General features: G+C 43.2%; 1 long non-coding RNA gene across 1 annotated transcript; it reads right to left on the bottom strand.

The window, feature by feature from the left end:
* Positions 1–8,682: 8,682 nt before the first annotated feature.
* LOC122455598 lies at positions 8,683–13,212 on the bottom strand. The gene is made up of 2 exons (XR_006273915.1): positions 12,691–13,212; positions 8,683–10,354 (listed from the first exon to the last, which is right to left on the bottom strand). It is a non-coding gene; the product is annotated as an uncharacterized LOC122455598 (long non-coding RNA).
* Between the last annotated feature and the right edge of the window lie 219 nt (positions 13,213–13,431).

Genomic DNA, 13,431 nt, shown 5'->3' with positions numbered 1-13,431 from the left:
TAATGAGATGCACAGAGCTTAAAACAGGAATGTACCTGAGGTAGAACTAATCAGCTGAGCCTCAGAACACTCCAGTGAGTTTTATCAGTACAAATTTTACAGTTGGGCAAACTGAGGCGATTCCTTGCTCTGACTACTAATCAATATGCCTTTTAAAAACAGCCACATAACGAGCCCTTGAATTTTATAGACGAGTGTATGCTATGCAATTCACTCCCTTTATTTGTTTGGTTCTGCTTATATGTGTGATACGGACACTTTCTTGTTTTAAAGAACTGGGAGTGGCAGTCCATGTGTCTGGGACAGCAACAATTTTTGGTTCAGCGCTTCCAGAATAATATTTTGAGAGAGGGACCATATAACCAGGCCAGAATTTGCCTGGAGTGATGCCACATAAAACCAAACCTGGTGAAATGGTGTGTGCTTTTTGGAAGGGGTGTTGATAATTGAGTATTTCAGAGTTACTATGAGGTGTGATTTCATTACTGGAAGTACACCTACTGTGTAATCCATAAATCCCCCACAAAGAATCTGAACTTTGGAACCTCCATGCAGCTTTACTGTGGCTCTCCATATGAGCCATGTGCACTATGGTTCAGCTTACTGGGTCCTCCAGAGTGTTAACGGATGCCAAGTTGCTCTGAGGAAACTGAACACAGTAATAAGGTATTGACATCAAGCTTTGCTTGCTGGAGACTTGTAAACATTTAGAAATGCTCTGTTATGCAAGCAAAATAAAGGCTCAAGCTCTTAATTCTTTTAATCAACACACAGCTGCTGAGGGTGATAAGGTGACATGGCTTTAGTTTAAAATGAAGCTGGCTGTAGCGAGGTGGGAGGAGGTGAATGTGGCTGAAGGCAGATGCCATGTTGCAGACTAGGGTGACCAGAAGTGAGCTGTAGCTCACGAAAGCTTATGCTCTAATAAATTTGTTAGTCTCTAAGGTGCCACAAGTACTCCTTTTCTTTTTGCGAATACAGACTAACACGGCTGCTACTCTGAAACCAGACAGCAAGTGTGAAAAATCGGGACGGGGGTGGGGCGCAATAGGCACCTATATAAGACAAAGCCCCAAATATCAGGACCGTCCCTATAAAATCGGGACATCTTCTCACCCTGTTACAGATGTACACCAGTAGCGTGGCCACAGATGCATCCCCAGAATACTGGACATTCCAATACTGGGAATGGCTTGACCCAGCCTCTGCTAGTGTGTGCATGTGAGGTCATGTCAGCAGGGACAGAGCTCTTCAAAATGGCATCCTCCACTTGTGATATCAGATAAAACCATTGGTTTTATACAAGCCCTGGACAGGGGACAAGCCACACAGGAAAAGGACTGTCTGGTTTAAAACTGGACAAATGGCCTGCCTAGAACCCAGGGGCCTGGCACTCTCTCCTCCAATGGAAAGAGTAGATTACCGGCATTGCACTCTGTAACAGTATTATCTGTTTCAGAATAACAGCATAGTAGGTGCAGAGGCTATTCAGAATGTCACTGCTAAAACATGAAGGGGGAAGAACTGTTGCAGGATGTAATATTTCTCAGTTACTCTGTTCAGATTATGTTCAGTAAGGATGCACTGAAGTAAATGAGCCCAGAGTTAGTTCCTGTGTTTGTTTACCATGATACAATGGAAAACACTTTATTTATAGGAAAGCTGCTTCCTTGCTGGGACATGTGGCATTTTAAGAGTTTTGTGACAAACGTGGAGCTGCATAAGCTGTGAATTGCATTTGAATGGGGCGCTAGAGATTTGAATGAGTTTACATTTATGAGCACCCTGCTGAAGGTCAAGTGGTGTTGAAAGCTTACATCATCCCAGCAGTATTGGGATCCCAAGAAAACAAAGATTCCTGGGGGGTTGTGGATTTGGAGGTTGTGGTGGATACTCAGCTGAACATGAGTTCCCTCTGGCCAAAAGATTGAATGCAATCCTAAAATGCATAAACAGGGGAATCTCAAGGAGTAAAGAGAGCAGGAGTACTTGTGGCACTTTAGAGACTAAGACATTTATTAGCACATAAGCTTTCATGGGCTACAGCCCACTTCATCGGATGCATGAAGTGGGCTGTAGCCCATAAAAGCTTATGCGCTAATAAATATGTTAGTCTCTAAGGTGCCACAAGTACTCCTGTTCTTTTTGCGGATACAGACTAACACGGATGCAATTCTGAAACTTAGGAGTAAAGAGGTTATTTTACCTCTGTATTTTGCACTGGTGTGACCACCGCAGAAATAATGTGTCCAGTTCTGGTGCCCACAGTTCAAGGAGGATGTTGATAAATTGGAGAGGGTTTAGAGAAGAGCCCCAAGATTAATTAAAGGATTAGAAAACAATCCTGATAATGATAAGCTAAATAGACTCCAAAGAGCTCAATTTAACAAAGAGAAAGTCAGAGGTGACTTGATTACTGCCTGTAAGTATCAGAGTAGCAGCCGTGTTAGTCTGTATTCGCAAAAAGAAAAGGAGTACTTGTGGCACCTTAGAGACTAACAAATTTATTAGAGCATAAACTTTCGTGAGCTACAGCTGTAGCTCACGAAAGTTTATGCTCTAATAAATTTGTTAGTCTCTAAGGTGCCACAAGTACTCCTTTTCTTTTTGCCTGTAAGTAGTTACATGGGGAACAAATATTTATTAAGGGGCTCTTCAGTCTAGCAGAGAAAGGTACAACACAATCCAATGGCTAGATGTAAATTCAGATTGGAAATTAAGGCAAAAGTTTTGACAGTGAGGGTAATTAACCATGGGATCAATTTTCCAAGGGTCATAGTGGATTCTCCATCACTGATGATTTTTAAAATGAAGATTGGATGTTTTTCTAAAGGAGCTGCTCTAAGAATTATTTTGGGGAAGTTCAATGGCCTATGTAATACAGGAGGTCAGACTAGATGATCACAATGGTCCCTTCTGGCATTGGAATATATAAACAAGCCAGATTCCAGCATGCTTTAATTAATATGCCATCCAGGAACTGCAGAAGAGAAGACGCTAGCTGCTCAAATGGCTAGACTAGGCAGTGAGTTTACTTTGCCCTGTTCTACATAGGTTCTTACACTGTGCTCATCATCATAGCCTTTGAACACTTTCCAGTCAGGCATTAACCAACATGGCTAACTTCTGCCACATTTGCTCTCTCATCCTCTCCCCATGGAAAGAAGTATTTGCAGAGGAGTGTTTTTATTTAAGTTCACTCACACTTCCTCCACACCCCTTCCCCCCCTCCCCCCCGCAACATGTATGTTAGAGAAGATAGGATCAAATAAATGTGCCTTGCATTTGGAATAGAAGGTGATGAGGTTTATGATTGCCCTTAGTTCCAAGGGAAGTTCATTTCACAGTCTCAGACCAACCTCAGAGAAGTCCTGTCTCGCACACAGACAAGTTTTACCCTTATCGTAGAAAGTTTCATTATGCCAGAGGAGCATTGTTGTCAGACACAGTCTTCATCTGAGAACTTTATATGGTCTTTTAGATATCCTGTGCTCAACCCATGGTGAGCCTTGACAGTTAAGGGCCAAGCCCTTGAATGATTCTGAATTCTATGGGAAGTCAGTGTAGGGAGCATAGGACAGGCTTTACATGCTCACAGTAGCCTGTGTTGCTGAGATGTGCAGCATTCCATACTAATTGGAGTTTCCTAAGCACTGAAGGCTTCATGCCCATTGCTGTAGTCCAGCCAAGAGATGATGAACGCATGAGTAAGTGAGGCCAGGTTATCATTTGTCATGCTGGGACTTATGCTCCTAGCTAACTGGAGATGGTAAAAAGCATTACTCTAAACATTTTAGTGTGTTACCATGGACCCCTGCCACCTCTCAGATCAGACAGCAATAGCTCATGGTCGACAGTGCTGAATGCTGCAGAGAAGTCTCAGAAGAGAAGAATGGATGTCCGCACTCTATCCATTGACAGGAGATCATCCATCAGTGCCACTAAAGTGGTTTCAATTCAGTTCTGGCCTGAGTGCAGATACTGCCAGGTCTAGAATATTAGCATCAATCAGATGAGTTTAAAGTTGGCCTTTGGCTAGCTTCTCTGTGAGCTTTCTCATGAAAGGGAGGTTTGACACTGATTCTTGCCAACTACCACCCGATGTATCCAGGAGGGGCACCTTCAGTGTTGGTTGGATTACTGCATGTTTGAAGGAGGAAGGGAAGATTTTTTTTCTGAATGAGGCACTGGCTATTTTGATCAGGAGTGGCACCAACTGTCCATAACCCTCTTTCACAAGCTATGAAGGGCATTGGGTTCAACCGACAAGTCTTAGGTTGAAACTCCTTTAAGGTGTCCAGATGCCTGAATATACTTAACTCTAGGTGGGAATGCAACTGGCTGTTGGGTATCGGCAGAGCAGATCTATGCTTTCTCATGATCTTTAAGGAGCTGATTCATGATTTTTAAGTGTTTGGTGTTAGGAATACTGGGAAATAGTGGGTCTGTTTCAATGTCACCGCCATACTCTGCTATACCACATGCAAAGAGTGGAGAGGGAAGAAACATAGTCTAGTGGTCACTGGAATCTATTGGTCTGTGCCAAGCCAGGAGTTCCTGTTTTCCAAAACTGGCTCTGATACTAACTTTATTTATGACCTCAGTAAATGATGTAACTGACTTCATTGGGAGCATGAGCATGTGGAGCACTTCTGAATATTAGGCTCTTAGCCTTTTTGTGTCTCAGTTTCTCCATCAGTAAAAAGCGGATTGAAGGCTGTTGGTCCATCTCCCTCTGCACAGGAAGGACTAACTCCACAGTCAGTGTCTGTTCAGGCCCTTCCTTCAGGGAACAGTTGTATTCCTCAAACACCAAAACAAAGCTAGTTTTCTGACCAAAGAAAGCTGCAGCTGCCTTTTCCCTTACTTCTCTCCCCATGCTCCAGGACTCGCTACAAGAACCTATCTACTGGTCACACCTTCCCCATCCACTAATTCACTTACTGGTTCTTATAATCACTTGTTCAGGTTTGGCTAGGAGGTCACTGATCCATCACAGGTGAAGCTGAGCCCAGCTCCCCTTAAAGGGCCAGTCACCCTGTGACAGGGATAAAAATATTTACCTAATTCACTTGAGATGATCAGTTAGTTACTGCACGTAAAGTGATAAGTACTATTATTGCCAGAGAAAGCTGCTTATTGCAGCTGCAGCCTTCAATTCCAGGACTCGAGATATCTCCTCCACTTGTGAATCACCTAGGCCAAGTCTCAGCACAAAGGACATTCTAATTTCAAAAGGCAGTGAGCCTGTAAATGCCCACCCCTAACCAATGAATATATTTACCAGCTCAGTGAGACATATATCTGTAATTTGTGAGCTCTGGAAGGATCTGAGGAATGTATTACATTGGAACCAGACCCATCATGGATCTAATTCATTAACATGTTCATTAAATAATGGGTGCAGTGTCTCTGTGTAATACTTTTTTACAAAAAATAAACAAATCCAGAACAAATTAAAGCAACAGGCTGCTTTGGAAAGATAACATTGTTGTTTATGAGTCTCAGGGTCCAGCATGTCTGCTAGGCTTCTAATCAGACAGACAGAGTAGCACCATATTAAAATCAGAAAGTTATATTATTTCTGGAACAGCAAACCAGTAAGAAGTACAAAATCCATATGCCTTCTGCAAGACCAAGCAGTTAGCCTCAGTGCACAGCCCTGGGCTGGCTCTGTCTCTGGATTTCTCATATAGTAGTAACAAGAGGATGAATCCTTCATAATGCAATTGGGGGCCAAAATATCAGTCGAATATCAGCAGAATATAGAGATATCCTGACCATGTCCCCATTGCCTCTATGCTGGCAGAAAGGATAGAATGAAGGAGGGGATAGCACAACTGCTGGTGTGACATCAATGGCTTGCCCTGTATTAGGATGATCTTCCTATGTTTCTGATTATGTCTATCATTAGATGCCTGGGGCAGTGTTGGACAAAACAACCACAGAACATACCAGGACTTGAACGTGGGGTTTTGTTGTTGTCAACAACTCTTGTAACCCAGTGTCTTCTTGATGCAAAGCGGCAGAGTGCACAGGGATTTCAAAGGATTTTACAGATCCCCAGGTTAGACATCTGCATAACAATTCAGTAAAAGGGTGACTTTCAATAAACCCGATGTGCTAACAGAGCAGCAGTCATAACCATTGCAAAGTATTTGTATGGCTAATGTTTAAAGGCTTATGGGTCTATTTTAAAAATTATGTTCTTAAGATAGGTAACCAGGAGGGAACATGACTCAGGCAGGTTCCCTTCAGGCAGTGGGTAACAGACACTTATCTCCCGGTCTGGTCATGGTATATGAATATCTCACAATGTGTGCCTATTTGCAGACCCAAGATGCTGATTAAGAGATTGTTTTTTCCTGTATACTCCTTTCTTGTTGACTGCACAACCAGCAGCTAAGTAAGTATAGGTTCTAGAATACATGTTATGATTTTATTTTTATATGTAACCCTTTTGTTTCCAAAACTCCTATTTGCTATTTCTTGAATTTCTATACTTTGTTAAATAAGCTTTTACTTGTTATCACTATAAACACATCTAAGTGCTGTGTGTCAAGCAGAACAGTGATTTGAGGTAAAACTGGTAAGCTGGGGGGTACTGTTTAATTGGAAGCTGTGAACTGGATTACTGCAAGTGTCTAATGGAACAAGTGCTGAAAAGTCCTAGGAGATGCTTGGAGGGTGCAGAGGTGGAAGTGTGCCTTGTGGTGCTTGTGGCAGGTGGAGTCAGCAATACAGGGCAGATACAGATGAGACTTCTCATGCTCAGGGCAGGTGGTAGTGCAGTGCCTCACAACCTTTGTTACACCTGTGAAGCACCACACTACTAAACTCAAATAACTTACAAAAAAATGGGAGAAAATTCAAAATCAATGCCCAGCTGAGGATAGAAAAGGTTCCCACTCATAGAACAAGAGAAGACCTTCAGTAAAAATCAGGAAAGATATACCTCATCTTTTTAAATAAGAAAAAAAGCATAAAAATACTTGGGGGCAGGGGTAGAAAAATCATCCACAATTGCTTTAGGAACACAGAGATTGCCACAGCAGATCAGACCTCTGTCCCATCTAGTCCAGCAGTCTGTCTCAAAAAGTTGTCAGTGCTAGATGCTTCACAGAAAGGTGCAAAAACCTCTTGAAAGGACAATTATGGAATAACTTGGCCATAGAGGAAGTTTCTTCCTAAATCCTTTCAGTTAGTGGTTGGCTTATTCTAAAACAAGAGGGCTTAGAGTCTTTTATTGTTTTATCCTATTCAGCATTAATGGATGTATGTTCTCATTATTCATATGAATGTCTAATACATTTTTGAATCCTACTAAGTTCTTGTACTCCAACGAATGGCCATGAGTTCCATAGATTATGTAGTGGGAATAAGTGGTATTACTTTTTGTCAATTTCAGATTGTTTACCTTTCAATTTAATTGTCTGTCCCTTGTTCTTTTATTATGAGAACGGTTACATAGGAGCGCCCAGCCGACCTGCTCTGTGCCATTTGTTAATTTGTGTGCGTCATGCCCCCAATTTATCTGTCTCCTCTCCAAAATAGACCTAAAATATTCCCCTCATACCGAAGCCTTCCCATGCCTTTTGTTATTTTCATTACCAGAAATATGATTCTTTATAAATCATTTGGGGAAAAAAAGGTACAAATTGGATTTTCTTTTGAAATATAAAAGGTCACCTTTAAGGCTAGCAAACAATGATATATGAATAACCGGACTACAGAAACAACTTGAATCTGTGCCCCTTAGTTTACTGTGGTTAAGAAGATTTGAATAAATGTCTTGAAAATGCTTTATGTATGCTCTTTAAAACAAATTCAATTATCTTATTGTGAAATATGTCCTAGTCTTACTACTGTTGGACAGATTTTGTTTGCTGGGGATTCAAAAGTCAAAGCAATTTCAATGAAGATAGGCCCATTTTGTTTTTTAATGTATGAAACCCTACGTAAGCACTGTTTATGGGTATATTGGGTCTCTTTGATAAATTGAAGTGTTTATGCTCCTGGAAGATAAGTCAGAGCAATAACTCTCTACATGTAATGGTTATTTTGCTTTTAATGAAACGGAGAGAGACTTTTCCTCTTGGAATCTAGTTTAAATCAAACAGCACTTACAACCTCTTTTCTCATGCAACAGCCTAAACTCATTAACAGTCTAGGTCCTGAGTAATTAATTACAACTTCAATAAAGGAAAGGCAGTTATACTTAAGAGTCCAAGATTTCATCATTTTTGTACAGGGATATTTTGGGATGGGATAATTCATCTGGCATTTCCTCCATTTTCTCATTCCCCAGAAGCCCCATATTGGTCTGATCTTGGCTTTCCAGCCCAGAAGAGATTGTTGTGCTTCCTTGTGAACCCTATCAATACTGCAACTGGGATGACACATGACAGTCACTCAGGGTGAGAAAACATGCTCTTGTCTGCGCAGTGATTAAGCACGCTGTCTCTGCAACCTGCAATGTTCTAGCTAGTACTGTATGTGTAACCCTTCTGCCAGGTGGAGCCAGTAGCAACAAGGGACAGGTACAGTATCTAGGGCTTCCTTTTCAACAATACAACACAAAACCGGCTCGAGCCCCCACCCAGTGACCTGGGACAATTACGCACCACCCCCTGCACACCTCTAAGAGGCAATACTTCCCCTCTCACAAACACAGTCTGAGTATAGCAAAAACTTTTAATAAAAGGAGGAAAGTAACACTGCATTAATTTGGGAGAACACCACAACCAGGGTTCATAAACATAAACCACGATCAAAAGACCTACTCACAAGTAAGTTGGGCAGAGCCTTTTCCCCTCAGGTTCTTAAATTCAGCAACCCAAAAGTCCCTTTAAGGTGCTTGTCCCTTCTCTGCACCCCACTCACAGTTGCTCTGCTTAGCCAGTGCAGCCCCAGAGTTCAGAGGTTCATCCGCACAGTTCACTTCCAACCCTGTATGAAGAGGGGTTAGGTAAGGAGTCACCTTACACGCTCCACTGCTTCGGCACTCACTCGTTGTCCCAATGGCCGACTGCCACACCTCTCTGCGGGGCTCTGCTCTGGCCCTCTCTGCCAGCCGCCTGGCTGGCCACTTGCCAAGATGTCTTCAGGGCCCCCCACTTACCACAGCTCTCAGTGATTTCAGTGATTAATTTTAACTGGAAACCAAAGCCTCAATAATGAGAATCTCCTAAACAGCCCGACAAAAGTATCCTAATCCTAACTGGTATAGCTATGCTATTCCAATCCTGAGCTGCCACATATTCATCCCGACTATACACAATTTTCCAGTGACAGCCCAATCCTGAGCAAAGACTTCTATGTTGCATTATGAGGTGAACTTAAATCCATTATGGTTAAGGATGAAACAATCTAACTCACTTCAGGTCAGGTTGATGTCTGATCAGATAGCTCAGGAAGAAGTGCAATATGCTATTGAACAGGAGATCAGGCTCAACTTCTGAGACTAGCATTTCAGGAGTTAAGATAAGCTAAAGATATTTTGAGCCTCAGAAGGCATCTGACACTACAATTTTTCCATCCGATGGTGAGTTGGGAGAGGGAATCTGACTATTAAGTTGCATTGCTACATTAGGGGAAGGATATTTTTTTCCCAGTTGCTGTATGTTTCTGAGGAGAAATGTCTTTATGAATCTGGATTTCCTGATGCAGATTACAGATTGAAAATATGTGTGGAATTCCTATGACTCCCCCTTCCATACAAAATGGTTCATCTTTCTTAATCCTTGATTTAGTAAGAAAAGAGCTTCCTGGTTGACATGAACCTTTGTTAGGTTTTGGTGAAGTTAAGGAGGCATGTATTTCCCAAAAATAGAAACATGTTTGGTAAGCAAAGGCACCTCATAAACAACAAGAACTACTTTAAAAGCCTATTAAATCTAAAAACAATGAGGCGCCTGACAAGCCCTACTGAACATTTTAAAGTCTGTGAGCTAAACTATTGTTGCTCCCACTTCCAACTGTTTTACACCATGTATATAATTAAGAATATTGACAATGTTAACCTGCCGGAGATCTGGTGTTTGTCCTTGCAGACACTTCTCAAACATAGCAAAATAGTAACAGGCCCATTTTTGTTTCTCCACAAGTGCCATTTTAAAAATAGTAACAACTTGTTTCAACATTTCTGCAAAAAGAAAGGGACCCATTTACCATTCTGCTGACAGACGCACAAATCTTTCTCTCTGTATTATATAATTTTCATTAGCCTCCATTTTTCAGACTTGCATCTTCATCATAGTGATGAAATTACTATCAGTAAGAGGAATCTTTCCGAGTGGTGTGACAAAATAGGAGTCCCGAAGCCACAAAAAAAAAAAGAGCACCAGATAAATAGCTATAATGAAAGACAGTAAGACTGAAGTATACAATAAATTCTAAGTGATCAACGTAATAGCCATGTTAGCCACCAAAATTAGGAATATTCAGAGCCTGAAACATAAAACACTGGCAACTTAAGCATCCCATCATCTAACATAGGCTCAGAAGAGAGCTAATCAAATGCTGCATTACCCTTGAACCAGCATTAGCATCAATGGGAATTTTCTGCAAGTTTTCCCTACTGTAAACAAGACTTGTGCAGAAGCCAATCAAGTTTTGAATATCAATCCTGTCTACACCACATGAAAATGGTCTCTATAGAGGGGTACGGTATAGAGGAGGAAAGTTCTTTGAAGCACTTCCTTCTTCCTGCCAGTATCACCTTGTTCATACTTGGGTTTATTTTGAGCCAGATGCTGATTTCAACTAGGTAGAGAGCTAGAAATCGTACTGTTTGTTTGACACAAAGGGGATGGAGAGCTGAGGGTCATTTGCTTACTGCTTGTCTCACCAGCCATCACAAAAGCTTGATACAGATGTTAAATAAAACGGGGGAGAGAGGACAGCCTCATGGGACTCTGAATGAAGGCTTTCAGGGTGGATGAACAGTAGCCATAACAATCCAATGAGACTATCATGTTCAGTTTAATCGGGTAACCAAATCAGGATCTGAAAATAACTCATCAGAAGTGAAAGAGCAGTATATTAGCTCAATAATATGTATAATTTTGCAGAGAGTTGAAGAGGGTGATCCACTTTTCTCTCAAGTCTCTGAATTTCTGAGACACAGTGGCTTGGGAGTACTGGGGAGATGATGCTTTCTGTCTCCAAAGGTAGCCAGTGTGTGCATCTTTGCACTCTTTCACAGGCCAGAAATTGAGATCTTTAAATAGCAATGTTCTTCTTCTGTTTCTCAAAACACTATTACAGCAAGATGGAAAAAATGTTCACACTGCTGGTGTCACTTTTCAGCAATAAAGCTGTATGCCCACAGGATGCTCTGAAATGCCCACTTTAGACAAAAACTTTCATTTCAAATGCAACGGACAGCATATATAGAATGAGAAACTTAGCTAAGAACAATGCGCAAAATGTAGTACTTTCTTTCAAAGACATTTTCACTTGTTTTCTGAATTTATGAAAATATTTACAGGTCAGCCAGGTGAACTCAGTCAGCCTCCCGCCCCCCCCCACAAAATAATGATATACAATATCTAATGGCCACATATTGCTCTGGGATCAATTTGTGGAATTTATAGGACTGTACAGGGTCTTAAAGCAGGCTGTATCATACTTAATACAGAACAGTTTGCCACCAATTACACATATACAACAGGTCAACAGCTGCAGAATTTCAGCAGGATAACTGCCCTCAGATTTAATACTTGCAGTCATCTCACTAGCAGCTGATTTTATTAGCTGAAAGGAGTACTTATTCTAATGCTCAGATTTGATATGTGTTTATACTTCTGGGATGGATGAGGGTTGGATTTCCCTATCATTAGAGGTGGAATGCCTGTAAAATATATAAATATATATAAACAAATAAAACCCAAACCAGAAGCAGACCCACTAAATAGTACCAAGAGGCTACCCTATTTTCAGGCAGCTCTTGGAAAGTGTCTGAATTAATGATCAGAGAGAGAGAATTGTATGTATAGAGCTCTCTGAGTTTATCAGTTCCCCTATTCCTCCTTCTGGGGGAGCTGTGTTCTAGTTCTCAATGTCAAGCTTATAGCTAGAATAAATCTGGTTCTTATTTTACTTTGCTGTTTCAGAGCAGACAGGCATTCTTAGTGGAAGAGAGAGATGGAATACAAGGCGGTTGTGGCAGTTGGAGTGTGATTTGGCAATGACTAGGTCAGTTAGGTGGGCCGGGGCACATTAGGATCAGGGAGCAGCAACTGTCCTTTTGTTCTGTTTGTACAGCACCAACCTGGTCCATGACTGGGGTTCTTAAGCACTATGATAATACAAGTAATACATGATAAGAAGCTCCCATGATAGAGTCTGTGTCAGTTGGGAGTAGTTATGGCAGTTGAAAAAACACAAGGGACTGGATGTGTCATTTGGAGTAAGAGCAGGGACTGGCTGTGATGAGATAGGAGTGGCTGTGCAAGTTGGGATGAAATTGGGAGTGGCTGTCTGAGCTGGGGGGTGAAAAAGGATCTTGTGAATTAGGAGCCTTGGTGATTGTAGGGCGGCCACTCATGCATTCCCAGAATACCAGACATTTGGTAATTCCAGGAATGGTGTGGGCCTGCCCCTGATAGCAAGACCTACCCCCCACACCAGGCCACATAGGGGGGATGCCATTTTGGGGAATGCGCTGCCCTGCTCTTGTGACCTCACCTGCAGGGTGCGGGAGGTCACACAGTGGAGCAGCGTGCTCCTCCAAATGGTGTCCCCAACATCCAATACGGCCCAAATCCACGTCTAGTTCGGTTTCAGTCTCAGACAGGGGACAAACCACCCAACAGGTGGCCTGTCGGATTTACCACCTCACCAGGAGCTTCCCTGGCGAGAGCTGGGGCAAAGGCTGGAGCAGCTGTGCCCGCTGGAATCCGTATGCGGGTGCTGCTGTTCTAGCCCGTGCTGGTCAGCCAGGCCTCTTCCACGCCAGCGTCGGCCCTTTCGTTTCCCACGCACGGGAGGGAGGCAGTGGTGGGGCTGGACGCGGCCCTCTCGGTGGGGATGGCAGGAGGCCCAGGCCCTTCCAGACAGGCCACGGCAACAGGAGGCCTTCAGCCCCGAGGCTGGTTGCACGGCCCGGGCAGGGGGAGAGCCTGCCACAGCGTGGGGGGAGCACATGGGGCCCGGGCCAAGGGACAGCTCACCCCGCGTGTGGGGCTGCGTGTTCCCCAATGGGGGCCTCTCCTCCCGCCTCGCTCCTTCTTCCCAGGGCCCCCAACGAGGGAGCCCGCCCCTGAGGCACCCCCGGGCCGCCCCTCCCCGCGATGGGGCACAGGACTCCTCCCCTTTCCCCTCCCCCCGCTCTTAGGGGACGCCTCCTCCCCGCCCCCTGGCCACACGACGCTTCCCTCTGACGTCGGCAGGCGTGAGGCCGTTGGGCGTGCCCTGACCCCGGAAGGG

Source organism: Dermochelys coriacea, chromosome 8, assembly GCF_009764565.3.
Source record: "Dermochelys coriacea isolate rDerCor1 chromosome 8, rDerCor1.pri.v4, whole genome shotgun sequence".
Classification (NCBI taxonomy): Eukaryota; Metazoa; Chordata; order Testudines; family Dermochelyidae; genus Dermochelys; species Dermochelys coriacea.
Note: the sequence above shows the minus strand (reverse complement) of the source record. Positions and strands in the feature narration are given on the sequence as shown.